Source organism: Carassius auratus, chromosome 48 (genome assembly GCF_003368295.1).
Source record: "Carassius auratus strain Wakin chromosome 48, ASM336829v1, whole genome shotgun sequence".
In the NCBI taxonomy this organism is placed as follows: domain Eukaryota; kingdom Metazoa; phylum Chordata; class Actinopteri; order Cypriniformes; family Cyprinidae; genus Carassius; species Carassius auratus.
This window is the reverse complement of record NC_039290.1, coordinates 8954292-8968802: the sequence shown is the minus strand read 5'-3', so window position 1 is coordinate 8968802 and position 14511 is coordinate 8954292. Positions and strand designations below refer to the sequence as shown.

The 14511-nt window shown below is 42.8% G+C and overlaps 1 protein-coding gene across 2 annotated transcripts in view; it reads left to right on the top strand.

The window, feature by feature from the left end:
* The first annotated feature begins 1255 nt into the window (after nucleotides 1–1255).
* Nucleotides 1256–14511, top strand: part of LOC113065763 (uncharacterized) — a 15910-nt gene continuing 2654 nt past the window's right edge. The window contains exons 1-2 of one of the 2 annotated variants that reach the window (XM_026237273.1): nucleotides 1256–2675; nucleotides 13356–13442. The gene's annotated coding sequence lies outside the window, so the exon portion shown is untranslated. The remainder of the gene's footprint in view (nucleotides 2676–13355; nucleotides 13443–14511) is intronic. The other variant, XM_026237272.1, reaches the window with a different exon arrangement.

The following is a 14511-nucleotide window of genomic DNA, read 5'->3' as shown; positions in this document are numbered from 1 at the left end:
ATCCTAACCCTAACCCTAACTCTAACTCTAACCCTATCTAACCCTAACCTAACCTCTAACCCTAACCCTAACTCTTCTAACCTAACCCTAACTCTAACTCTAACCCTAACTCTCTCTCTAACTCTAACCCTAACCTAACCCTAACTCTAACCCTAACCTAACCCTAACCCTAACCCTAACCCTAACCCTAACCCTTCTAACCCTAAACTCTATCTAACTCTAACTCTCTCTAACCTAACCTAACCCTAACTCTAACTCTAACCTAACTCTAACCCTAACCCTAACCCTAACCCTAACTAACCCTAACTCTAACCCTAACCCTAACTCTCTCTAACTCTAACCCTAACCTAACCCTAACCTAACCTAACCCTAACCCTAACCCTAACCCTAACCCTAATCCTAACCCTAACCTCTAACCCTAACTCTAACTCTAACCCCTAACTCTAACCTCTAACCTCTACCTAACCTAACCTAACTCTAACTCTAACTCTAAACCTAACCCTAACCTAACTCTAACCCTAACCCTAACCCTAACCTAACCCTAACCCTAACCCTAACCTAACCTAACCCTAACCCTAACCCTAACCCTAACTCTAACTCTAACCCTAACCCTAACCCTAACCCTAACCCTAACCCTAACCTAACCCTAACCCTAACCCTAACCTAACCTAACCCTAACTCTAACCCTAACCTAATCTAACCCTAACCCTAACCTAACTCTCCAACTCTAACCCTAACCCTAACTCTAACCCTAACTCTAACTCTAACCCTAACCCTAACCCTAACTCTAACTCTAACCCTAACCCTAACCCTAACCCTAACCCTAACTCTAACCTAACCTAACCCTAACTCTAACCCTACCCTAACCCTAAACCCTAACCCTAACCTAACTCTAACCCTCTAACCCTAACCCTAACCCTAACCCTAACCCTAACCCTCTAACCCTAACTCTCTAACCCTAACCCTAACCCCTAACCCTAACCCTAACCCTAATCTAACCCTAACTCTAACCCTCTCTAATCTAACCCTAACCCTAACCCTAACCTAACCTAACCTAACTCTAACTCTAACCCTAACCCTCCACCCTAAATTTAACCCTCATAGGATGATGGGCAGGAATAGCCCTGAACTTAACCCCACCCTAAACTTAACCCTCATAGGGTGATGGGCGGGGCTAGCCCTAAATTTAACCCCACCCTAAACTTTACCCCCACAGGATGATAGGCAGGAGACAGCCCTGTTCCTACCTCCACCTTAACCTTACCCTCATAGTATGATGGGGGGAGTGGCCCTGGACCTGCCTCCGCGCTGACCTGGGCCCTCGTAAAATGCTGGGCGGGAACAGCCCTAAAACTGATCAGCACTCTAATTTGAACCCTGGTGGTGGGGATGGCGGGGGGCGTCCCTGATCTAGCCCACACTCTAACCCTAGATCGAGGGGCGGGAATTGGTCCTGAACTCACCCACACTTTAACTTTAACCCTCGTAGGAGGGCATTTTTAACTTTAACCTGGGTGAAAGGGGAGGACAGGAGGTAGCCCTGGGGGTGATTGACACTCTAATTTTAGTCTGGGTAAGAGATAGGGGAGGAACAACCCTAAACATTATTAAAAAGAAAGGGCAGGGAAGGGTCCTTAGGCGGTGTGGGGAGAGGATTAGTGTAAGCCAGGATGGCTTGGTGGTAGAGTGATGGCCTTTGGTGTAGGGGACCGGGGTTCGAGTCCCGCTCGGTGCAGGTTTTCTTGGGGGCTGGTCAGTTGATCCGCTGGTGGTTGGGTCCGAAGGTGATAAAAAGAACGAGGTGGTATCAATACGGGCAGAATCGAGCGAAGGGACCGGTTGTTTGATGGTAACCTTTATGGTCTTGGGTTGCGGAGTCGCCACGGGCGAGGTGACTGGGGCATTAACCCTAATAGGATGAGGGGCAGGAATAGCCCTGAACTTAACCCCACCCTAAACTTAACCCTTATGGGATGATGGGCGGGGATAGCCCTGAGCTTACCTCCACCCTGACCTTAACCCTCATGGGATGGTGGGCAGGAATAGCCCTGAACCTACCTCCGCCCTGACCTTAACCCTCATAGGATGATGGGCAGGAAATAGCCCTAAGCTGATCAGCGCTCTGGTTTGAACCCTGGTGGTTTTGAACTGACCCACACTCTAACCCTAGATTGAAGGGCGGGGATTGGTCCTGAACTCACCCACACCTTAACCCTCATAGGAGGTCTTCTTAATTTTAACCTGGATAAAGGCGAGGACAGGAGGTACCCCTGGGGGTGATTGACACTCTAATTGTAGTCTGGGTAAGAGATAGGGGAGGAAACAACCCCTAAAAGTTATTGGTCTCTAGGCGGTGCTGGGAGAAGATTCGTGTAAGCCCGGATGGCTTGGTGGTAGAGTGATGGCCTTTGGTGTAGGGGACCGGGGTTTGAGTCCCGCTCGGTGCAGGTTTTCTTGGGGGCTGGTCAGTTGATCCGCTGGTGGTTGGGTCCGAAGGTGATAAAAAGAACGAAATGACGGGAGAGTTGGGCGAAAGGAGGTGGTTTCGCGAGGATCTTTATTGTCCCGGGTTAGGGAGTCACCACGAACGAGGTGACCGGGGTAATGTAAAAGCAGGTGCAGAAAAGGTACAAGGGATAGCAACGGCGGAAAATTCGAGAGGAACGACTATCCTGGTAAGGATTATTTCTGTTTTACAATGTATGGACTTTGTGGAGGGGTGGGCTGGTAGAAGCTTGGTGTGCAGAAATGCGCATCCGCCAGTCTCACTCCCTCGGCCTGACGGGATTGGGCCTTTTGTATCAGGTGACCCGGATACCTTGCGGTGTTAACGAAGGGTCACTTGCACGGTGAGTATCCAGCCTCCCTGGGTCCACTTGGACAGCACGCAGGGCAGGTGGCCTGGGGCTAACAGGCCTTAATTGGAGCCCAGTCTTCTATGGGGAGGAATACATTTTTGCTCGGTACACGGATTGCACCAGGTGTGGGGAGGGAGGATGTAGAGGGGGATAGGGCTAGTGGAAGAGTCCAGTTCGGGATTTTCTTGCCTTGGTTTGTAAACTGGGTTCAGGCAGCCGGGGGTGGTTGTTCGAGAGTTATCGGGATCCCAACAGTGGCATTGCGGATCCGGTCAAGGTCGCATTAGCCAATTGACTATGAGACACACGCCGAGGTCTGATCACCCTGGGCGGGTCGCCCCGGTGGAGGGTGTCTAGCGTTTAAAGAACCGAAACACCTGAGGATCCTGGGGTACGCTATTGATAATGTGTCTTAAACATTTCTCCCGATGCTTGCTCTGGGGAGACTAGGAAAGGCCGACGGGGCCCAAGTTGAGCGAAACCTTAGGAACGGGGGTCAGGTGACTACGTGGAACGGCGTTGCTGGATGGTCAGGTGCTTTTCAGAGGGGAGTCTGGATCGGAGAAACGGAAGGCGCCTCCCAGTGGGGAGACACAGATGGATAGAGTTGGTAAGGGCTTCGGGTATTCGTCGGTACCGGGGGTTAATAAACCGGGGCATGTGAAGCCAGATGGGTCCCATGGGCTCGAGCCGTCGTCCGGTCTGCAAGATGGGATCTGAGTGGGCTGGAGATGGGGAGAGCATCGGGGGCAGTGTTGGACAGGGGTGGATGAACCGGGAGGTCTGTGGAGGACGCGGGCTAGGGTCAGTTTAGGCTTTTTCTCAGGAAACTTATGCGCCCAGTTGGGGGTGGGAACTCAGGTTCTGAATTATTGGGGGGCCCACAAAATTCCCTCGGACGGGGAGCCGGTATAAGCTAACGAGCGTCGGCCAGTGCCTTTTTCCTCAGCTCCCTATTCCAAACCTTTGAGGGACGTGCGCCCCATTGGGGGGAGCTGTTTGTAATTTCTACTAACCCATCTAATTAAGCCACCCCCACCCCGCCCCCTCCAAAAAAAAAAAAAAAAAAAAAAAAAAAAAACACACCTGTATAGAGAAACTCAACCCTAGGGCTGGAACTGCGAAACTCAACCCTAGGGCTGGAACTGCGAAAATCAACCCTAACCCTAGCACAGCGAAACTCAACCCTAACCCTGGAACTGCGAAACTCAACCCTAACCCTAGAACAGCGAAACTCAACCCTAGCACTGCGAAACTCAAGTAAGGGTGCAGTACCATATCTCGGCCCCTGGAGGAGCTAGAGCGATGAAACCAAGTGCAATCGACTGGGCGTCCTCTAATTAGTATACACACCAAATTTCAGACCTCTAGGTGCAAAACAACTGGGGGTGCAATACCACATCTCAGCACCTGGTGGCGCTAGAGCTACCAAACTAAATGCAAACGATCGGGCGCCCTCTAAATAGTATATATACCGAATTTCAGCCCTCTAGGACCTATAGAAACGAAGTGCACCCCACCCTATAGGGGGGTGCAATTTCGCATTTTACCCTATATACCTAACCCTAACCTAACCTAACCTAACCCTAACCCTAACTCTAACCCTAACTCTAACTCTAACCTAACTCTAACCCTAACCCTAACTCTAACCCTAACCTAACCCTAACCCTAACCCTAACCCTAACCCTAACTCTAACTCAGGCGGAAGCTCTCATTACGGCAGAAATGGCCACACTCTTCGGTTACACTCAGAACTGAGAATGCATGTGCACCAACCTACGCGGAGGTAGTAACACGGGGCGGACACGCGTCCGCCACTGGTGTGGCTACCACCGCGCAGGCAGCTTACACCACAGTTTCACTACCACAAGTAACACACGGACCTGTCACTACTGCCACACAGGTTGCAAGTACCACAGTAACGTCACCGCCTGTAATCACCACTGACTCACTGATTCGTGCTAAGACTACATCGCGTACTGTTGAAATTCAGACTTCTCCGGGTTTATTGGTCAGGGGGGATTGGCCGCTTGATGAGGAAGTCCCCACGGTGGGCCTTCAAGAAACACTCCAGCCCATACAAGCGGTTGAACCCCTTCTGACTCAAGAGGTAGACAACACACGAGAGATGGAGTCCCAGCCTATTCAGGCACCAGAACTCCCCCCTCTCGGACAAAGAGCTACTAAAAAAACCCGTAAAGAGAAGCACTGCAGGGACACCCTGCCCCCTCTGGAGGAGCCCACACGGGTTCCTGCTCCTGCTGGGGTGGACCGACAGATGAGTTTCGTCGGCCCCCAGCGGTTGGAGGAACCCGTTGTGGCCCTTTTGGCTCCTGATGGGGAGGAGGACTCATATCCTTGTCCCTTTCAAAAGGCAGGATCGACTCACTCCAGTGACCTTCTCTTCTCTGACCACTCAGATCAACATCCTGAGCCATCTGCACTTTTACATGAATTTTTAAATGAAGCAGCGCAACAGATCGGGGAGTCTGAACACCGGGAAACAGCATCTGAAAACTCATCACCTGAATTGCCCAGAATTGCGCCCATATTTACTAGCATGCGCAAGGCACCACCACCCACGACACCTCAAACACTGAGGGTGACGACAAAAGTCCCCATGCTACCCTTGACTCCAGGGAGTTTACCTAACCGACACATCAATACGAAGCGTAAATTAACAGACTGGAACCTTAAAATCAGCAAAAAATTTGTTATAATCGGTGACTCAAACTTAGCTAGGTTCCCAGCGTCCAACTGCCCCGATCTGCAGGTAGAAAGCTACCCGGGGGCTAAGATTCACCACGCGGGCACTCTGATTGAGAAAGCTACGCTCGAGACGGTACCGGAAAAAATGATTGTTGCGTTTGGTCTTAACAACAGACAACAGAGATACCGCATGTCAGCCACCACTGAATTGCAGAAGGCGCACAGTATTATAAAGAAGAGAATGCCTGGGACAGAGATTCTATTCCCTCTCATCAACTTTTCGAGGACCCTCCCCCACGGGGAACAGGGTATACTAGAGCACTTGAACACTCATATAAAGAATCACTTGAATTCCATACCTGCACTTCCGTCAGCACTCTTTCACGTTGAGGGTGACGGTGTCCACTGGAAACCAGCGACAGCGAGGGCCATCCTTGAACTTTGGATGACAGCGTTAAACTGCCGTCCAGCACAAGCCCAATAGGTGGCCCCAACAAACTCATTATAAACCTTTCGCAGTCGCTGGTTCTCAGTGAAGAACAAACCTCAGTACTGACGAAAGGACTCTCTTTTATTCCTACTCCGCACGGTTTTAAGACACAAAGAATAGAATTGTTAAAAGATCTTCAAACGTATCATCGCAGACTGAAACTAGAAACCTTTTTTGAAGGGAAGAATATCTCGAAAAAGAAACTCCCTTTTACTCACGCCTCAGATTGGTCGCCAGTGTTATCCAGCCTCCCCAAAGAAATATCAAAAATCATCAGAGCTGATTTATATGCATACAAACACATCAATTGGGGTATCAAAGAAAACAGAAACTTATCAAAGGGAGAGATGAAAGCTATTTTAGATTTACAAAAGAACAGAGATATCGTCATAAAACCGGCGGATAAAGGTAACTCTACAGTGATTCTAGACAGAGATCAGTATATTTATGAAGCTAAGAGACAACTAGCTGTGAGTGATCACTATCGGGCTCTTGAAGAACCGATATATACAAACACCATCGATGAAGTCAGAGAACTTTTAGAAGAAATGTGCTCGAAGAAAATCATTAATGGGGCTCAGAAGGAATATTTAATAGGTGACGGCCCACCTAGGCCTAGAAGATTTTATTTATTACCAAAAATACACAAGGAACCCAAGAGTTGGAGTATCCCCTTTCAGATACCTCCAGGAAGACCTATCGTCTCTGATTGTAACAGTGAAACGTACTATATTGCTGAGTATCTAGAGCACTTTCTTAACCCTCTTTCTATCAGACACCCCAGTTATCTAAAAGACACGTATGATTTTATTTCCAAAATTGGCAGATTAAAAATTCCTCCAGGCGCCATTCTTTTTACAATTGATATCGACAGTTTATATACTAACATTGAGACAGAAGTTGGCCTTGAGGCAGTCAAAAAGTTCATGAAAAAATTTCCTGATTCTAAAAGACCTGATGATTACATTTTAAAACTGCTTGAGATTAACTTAACTAAAAACGATTTCGAATTCGACTCCAAATTTTATTTACAAATAAAAGGCACTGCAATGGGCAAAAAGTTTGCCCCCTCTTACGCCAATATATTTATGGCGGACTGGGAAGAGTCTGCTTTAGCCTCAGCAGAGAAAAGACCATTTGCCTATTATAGGTTTCTTGACGACATCTGGGGTGTCTGGACTCACTCGATGGCTGATTTTGTCACTTTTACTGAACATCTGAATACACACCAAGCCTCAATAAAGATCAAATTCACAGTCAATGATTCTGAGGTCAATTTTCTGGACGTCGTGTCCTATAAGGGCTCCAACTTCCTATCTACAGGAAAGCTGGACTTCAGAGTATACTTTAAAGAGACGGATACACACTCACTCTTACATAAACACAGTTTCCACCCTAAACACACTTACAGGGGGATTGTGAAGTCACAATTACTCAGATTTAAACGCATTTGCACAGAACAGAAATTTTTCTTTACAGCAACGAACACTCTTTTCAAGGCCTTGAGACAACGCGGATACTCACGCTCCTTCTTGAGAAATACACTTAAATCTTTTGACACACCTAAATCTCTGCCTGCCCCGGACACGACAAACAGAAATAAAATTATACCTTTGGTGACACATTTTTCGTGTTTCAGTACACAGCTCAACCAGGCCATTAAATCTAATTTTACACGGTTCTTGACTTCCACAAATTTTCTACAACACCATAAACCTATCGCGGCCTATAGGAGAAACAAAAATATCTTAGATGTTTTAGTACAGAGTAAACTCCCGACTCCTTCACCTAAAGGCCGAATAGGCAAGTGCAAATATTTCATCCCATCGAGATGGGTCAAGAACAGATTTAATGGCCAGGTTTTCAAGTTGTCTCGTTCTCTGTCACATGAGAGTGTAAATTGTATTTATCTCATATACTGTCTCAAATGTCGAAAGCAGTATGTCGGCCAGACCAAGAATGAACTGAGAGTGAGAGCATACCAACACGCACACAATATAGTACACAAAATAGAAAAACGTAGGCTCCTAGTTAAACATTTCTTGGCTCATGGCCTCGACTCCCTCCGAATCACAGGGCTCCAAACTAATCCACTATGGTCTCTGAAAGAACGCCTGAGAGCCGAGAGTAGATGGATTAAACGTTTGGATACCCTGCACCCGAGGGGACTGAATGAGACGTAATTCTGAGATTTATTTCTTCTATCTTTCTACTCTTTATTTTGCTACCCTTTTGATTCTTTTTTTAGACTTGCACACCTCTTTTCTATGGTCAAACACACCACAACCCTAAACTTAACCGTTAGTAACCCCTATGGCTATACCCACCCTGGCCCTAAACCTACCCGTTAGTAACCCCTGTGGCTATACCCGCCCTGTCCCTAAACTTACCCAACAGTAACCACGGTGACATCACGGCCCTTAACCTAACCACTCTAACCCTGGACTACTCTTAGCCCTGACTTAAGTTTTCTAAACTCCGTATTTACTCTGAACCATAAGCAGATTTCTCCGGATTCATTTAACTCTCCACCGGGTACCTCGGGTATATACATACTTTATTTATTCATCTAATTAATAATTTACTAAACGAACACATATGTTTTCTTAAAAAAAAGAGGTCATACTAAAAACCGGAAGTAGGAATGGAGGGGGGGTGCGTGTCTGTGGGCTTGGCCTGGCTTGGGTCGGCGTTTAGTGGTCAGCGGACGAATGGACCGAGCACAACCAGGTTCAGACCTTAGGTTTGAACCTTGGACGTTTCATTCCCCTAACCCTCTCTAACCTAACCCTAACCCTAACCCTAACCCTAACAGGTGGCCATCAGGAGTATAAGAAGGACAGTGCATTTACCGACGTTGAACTATGTTTCAGCTTCTGGATCTCATTCGTTCCTAACCATTCTCTACCCCTAGGGTTAGGGTTAGTTTAGGGTTAGAGAATGGTTAGGGTTAGAGAGTTAGGGTTAGGGTTAGGGTTAGGGTTAGATAATGGTTAGGGGTAGGGTTAGTGAAGGGATAGGGGTAGGGGTAGGGGTAGGGTAGGGTATGATTGGGGTTAGGGTTAGGGTTAGGGTTAGGGTTAGCATATAGTATTCAATAGTAATGTATTAAAGATTAGTTGAGTTATATTAACATTTGTTTGCTAACATAAGCAAACTAATATTACCTATGGAACATTTAGGCTACAGGTATCAGAAAACAAGGTTTATTATATGAAAAATACACTTAAATCCCAAGAAATGTCATTAGACCATGAATCCGCATTTTGATTTAGCTGTCTGAAAAGTTGATTTTAAAGTTAAATACAGGTTTTTGTTAGTGAAAAAAATCATGATAAAACTATATAGTCTTGTCAGACATATCTGGAGAAGCACAGGAGGAGTATAATCTGTAAAATAATTTAAATAACCATCAGGTGAAAATTCTACGAGGGAGGTCTGGTAGAAGTGTGATTCCCCACATTATTCTTTCCTGCTACCTCAAATCAGCTAAATTGAGGGAAATGTTCAAGACAACCTCTTCAGTAGTGTTCCTAAGGTTCATAGAGTTTTTCGGCCTTTAAACACTATACACCCTCACACTGATTTGGCTCGCTTGGATGATCAACCCCAAGCACACGTCTTGAAACAATTGTTAATCGAGCTTGACCAGATCCACAATTGCATTGTTGTGCTCTGCGTTGAGTTTTAATATTAATAGGAGTTTTCAACTTACACCAGTCCTTAGTAAAGAAGTTGATTAAAATCTATTGATAGGAATTTACCTGCTTTTATCATCTGATCGTTGTTGTATCTCTCTATTAGTGCTATAGTATTGCTTGGCGGGAAAGTATCTTATCCTACAGAAAAGCATTAAAAACTGCTAGATCCGATTACCTTTCTTATCTTTTAGAAGAAAACAAACATAACCCCAGGTATTTATTCTATACAGTGACTAAATTAACGAAAAAAAGCATCAACAAGTGTTGACATTTCCCAACATCACAGCAGTAATGACTTTTTGAACTACTTTACTTCAAAAATCGATACTATTAGAGATAAAATTGTAACCATTCAGCCGTCAGCTACAGTATCACATCAGACAGTGCACTATAGACCCCCTGAGGAACAGTTCCACTCATTCTCTACTATAGGAGAGGAAGAATTGTATAAACTTGTTAAATCATCTAAACCAACAACATGTACTTTAGACCCTATACCATCTTAGCTCCTAAAAGAGGTGTTTCCAGAAGTCATAGATCCTCTTCTGACTATTTTTAATTCCTCATTGTCATTAGGATATGTCCCCAAAACCTTTAATCTGGCTGTTATTAAGCCTCTCATAAAAAAAAAAAACATAACGACCCCAAAGAATAGTTAATTATAAACCAATCTTGAATATCAATTTTCTGTCCAAGATACTAGAAAAGGTGGTATCCTCACAATTATATTCCTTCTTAAACAACACTGGTATCTGTGAGGATTTCCAGTCAGGATTAAGACCATTTCATAGTACTGAGACTGCTCTCCTTAGAGTTACAAATGATCTGCTCTTATCATCTGATCGTGGGTGTATCTCTCTATTAGTTATATTGGATTTTAGTGCTGCGTTTGACACTATTGACCACAACATTCTTTTGCAAAGACTTGAACACTTTGTTGGGATTAATGGAAGTGCATTAGCATGGTTTAAATGGTACTTATATGACCGCCATCAATTCATTGCAGTATGGAGTATCTCAAGGCTCAGTACTATGGCCGCTAGTCTTCATGCTTTATATGTTACCCTTGGGAGATATCATCAGGAAACATGGAGTTAGCTTTCACTGTTATGCTGATGATACTCAGCTCTATATTTCTTAGGGTTAGGGTTAGGGTTACCTAGAATATCAAAATCAACTGTGGGCGGCAGATCCTTTTCCTATTTGGCGCCTAAATTTGGGAGTAACCTACCTAACATTGTTTGGGAGGCAGACACAATCTTGCAGTTTAAATCTAGATTAAAGACCCATCTCTTTAACCTGGCTTGCACTTAACATACTAAGATGCTTCTAATATCCAAATCCCTTAAAGGATTTTTAGGCTGTATTAATTAAGTAAACTGGAACCAGGAATTCTCTTCAATGGAGTTTTGGTTCCTTGCCGCTGTCACCTATGGCTTGCTTAGTTGGTGTCACCTCATCTACAACGATATCGTTGACTTGATTGCAAATGAATGCACAGACACTATTTAAACTGAACAGAGATGACATCACTGAATTCAATGATGAACTGCCTTTAACTATCATTTTGCATTATTGACACACTTGTTTCCTAATGAATGTTGTTCAGTTGCTTTGACGTAATGTATTTTGTTTAAATTGCTATATAAATAAAAGTGACTTGACTATTACACACAGACTGATATATTTCAAATGTTAATTTCTTTTAATTTTGATGGTTATAACTGACAACTAAGGAAATTCCCAAATTCACTATCTCAGACAATTAGAATATTGTGAAAAGGTTCAATAGTGAAGAAACCTGGTGCCACACTCTAATCAGCTAATTAACTCAAAACACCTGCAAAGGCCTTTGTCTGTGTTTCTCTCTGTGCGTGTGTGTGTGTGTGTATTTTGCCTATTTTGTGTACTTGTTTGATTTTGGGTCTATATTTGTGTTTCTTTGTAATAGGGGTTGAACGACTAGTGATTTTTTTAAGTCGACTGTTGTGTGATGAAAGTCGAGTGGAAGTCAACTAGTTGATGATGATGTTGTAACAGTTTCAAAGTTATTTATGGTGTTATTCTACTACCCACTATTAGAGGGAAACTGTTGTTCCTTTATGCTAAGGTTAAATACAGGTAAGAAGTAGAAGAAGAGAGAACTGTTTGGTAAGAGGAAAGCATGGCTTCCCTCTGGTAACCTTACCCATACTGATGTCCTGATTGGGAAACATACTGTTTTATGCTCGATCAAAGTAAGGTTCTTTTTTTCAATAGTGGCTGAATAAATTGTATTCCATTGTTGGTGAGGTTTATAATGTTATAATGTAATATTTTGTTTGTAGAAGGACTCCTTTTACCTAACCTTTTTTGTACCCATGTTCCATTTTTCCATTTCATGGTACATATTGGAAATAGAAAGGACAAATTTACCAGCTTTGCCTTTGGGTCACCGAAATGGGATATTACTTGAAGAGGATAAGAAATGTTTTTTGCTTTTGTCTGGAATTGCGGTGTGGAGTATTGAATTTGATCTGGACTGTTACCAAGGATTGAATAATTGGGTACATCTACATTGTCTAGAAGAGTTCTTCTTTCAACTATGGACTGTGGCACATGGCCTAAGTATTCCCGCACTCATTACATCCGACATTACATGCTCATATAATCATGACTATGCATTTTGTATTTTTAATTGTTGGTTGAGTCATTTGTTCTATTGGATTATGGTATGTTAATTTGTTTTGGATTTATTATTGTGCATTTCACTGTTGTTGTTATTTCATAATATATCTCTACGAAGAAAATCTATTTTTTTGTTCTATTGTTTTTATTTTTTACATCAAACAGTTTAAAGATTTTGAAAAGTTGGAATGTAGATCCCTCCCCAAAATACTTTCAGATTTATAGTAAACTTTTACCATAGAAGTATGAGTTTGTTATAACATCATTAATGAACATAAGCTTGGAGCTGCGACAAACACCCTGTGCACAGCTATGTTATATGACACAGCACAGCTTACATGGCTATTGCTCATATAATAGCACATTTTTATCAGTTCTTGTCTTTGGGTTGTTATATTTCTCACAGATTTCTGCTAATTTTAAATCAGATATAGATAAAGTAGCACAGTAAAGATTACATTTATATAAACAAATCAGTGAGAGCAATTGTGTGTGAATTATTTCTACATGGCAGCATCTTTCTATTAGTGAAGCTGTGGGATTTAGTTATTAAGAAATAAATTATAGAACGTTTCAGTTTCCAAGCTATTTTATTGAGAAATCACAGAAAAGAGTTGACAGTACATTTCTGCGCTGAATGATTCTGTGCACGAGCGATCAGCGTGTGACGTACAAGCTGCTGTCTGAAGCCTGTATGTGTGTATTACAGTGCAGCAGCACATTAAATTAGAACAGCGATTAACTTACCTGTACAATAAACTGTTTAGAATGTGCGTTCTCCCGTTCAATTTCAAGCATCCAGTAATATAATCACACATGCATGTGGAGGGCTTTCATAGTATGTATGTATTTGTTATTTTAACTGTTTGGAAATGGAGTGTAAATGTGAAAGCCCTTCAAAGTTTTATTATACTGTTGTGCCCTCTATAGGACCGGCGACTAGTCGACTTCAAGCTTAAAGCGTCATGGCAGAACATTGAAGTCGACTAATCAATTAGTCTGTGCAACCCCTACATTGTAAGTTTTAGTTTGTATGTTTGTTTTAACAGTATGTTTGCATTTGTATGTTTATGTTTATTTGCATGTATGTTTATGTTTTCTGTATGTTTACGTTTGTGTGTGTGTTTGTGATTGTATGATTATGTTTGTGTACTTGTTTGCATTTGCAGTGTGTGTTTGTGTTGAGGCTTGAAAAACTAAGTGTGATTAAAAATAATGAATGTAACTAAAATAAACTAAATTAACACATCAAGTACTTATGCAAACGTTGATCACACTACAAACAATTCAAAACTATAATGATATAAGAAACAGAAAAATATTCATTCGTTATTTACCTGGGTCTTCAGTCTATGATCAACTATAGCAGTCTATAGTTCAACTCACCTCTTAGTCATTCGTTCATCACGTGACAGCCCCCCATAAACTAAACCTATGCAGTCTGAGCTGGAAAGAGAATTGATTGGTTCATCTTTCGAGTCATTCTTTTGTCACATGATGTGACATCATTGGATCGAGAAATTAATTTCCTTACAAACGGGTGCATATTTATTATTATTATTTTTTTTTTTTTTTTATTATCATCATTATTATTATTTACTCTTACAGTTATGTTATGTTTTTAGTTTTTTTGGCTTATTATTATTTACTGTATATAAATGTGAGAATTTCTGTCATGATGGTTATTTTCAATTAAAACACTGAATGTGGTGTGAAAGTTAATAAAGAGTTGGTTATTAGTATTAAATCTGTTTGAGGTTCAGACTGGAAAGTTAAAGCTTAGGGGGTTGTCACGTGATGAACGAATTATTCAAAAAACCCAGAGACTCAAAAGAGGGAAACTAATTTCAGTACAAAGCTAGTAGGATGTTGCGAATGCGTGACTGAACGAATCACTCCCGAGACGACTTGTTCGTTCAGAGTTAAATTAAAAGATTATTTAAAATGAACAAATCATTCCAGAATGACCAATCACTAAAGTGTGTGTCTCCTCACTGTTGTCTTCAGACATATGAAACACACACAGCAGACTGAAACAAGCTGTTATTTTAATGATTATCCTCTGTCAGCGCTCTCTCTCACACAC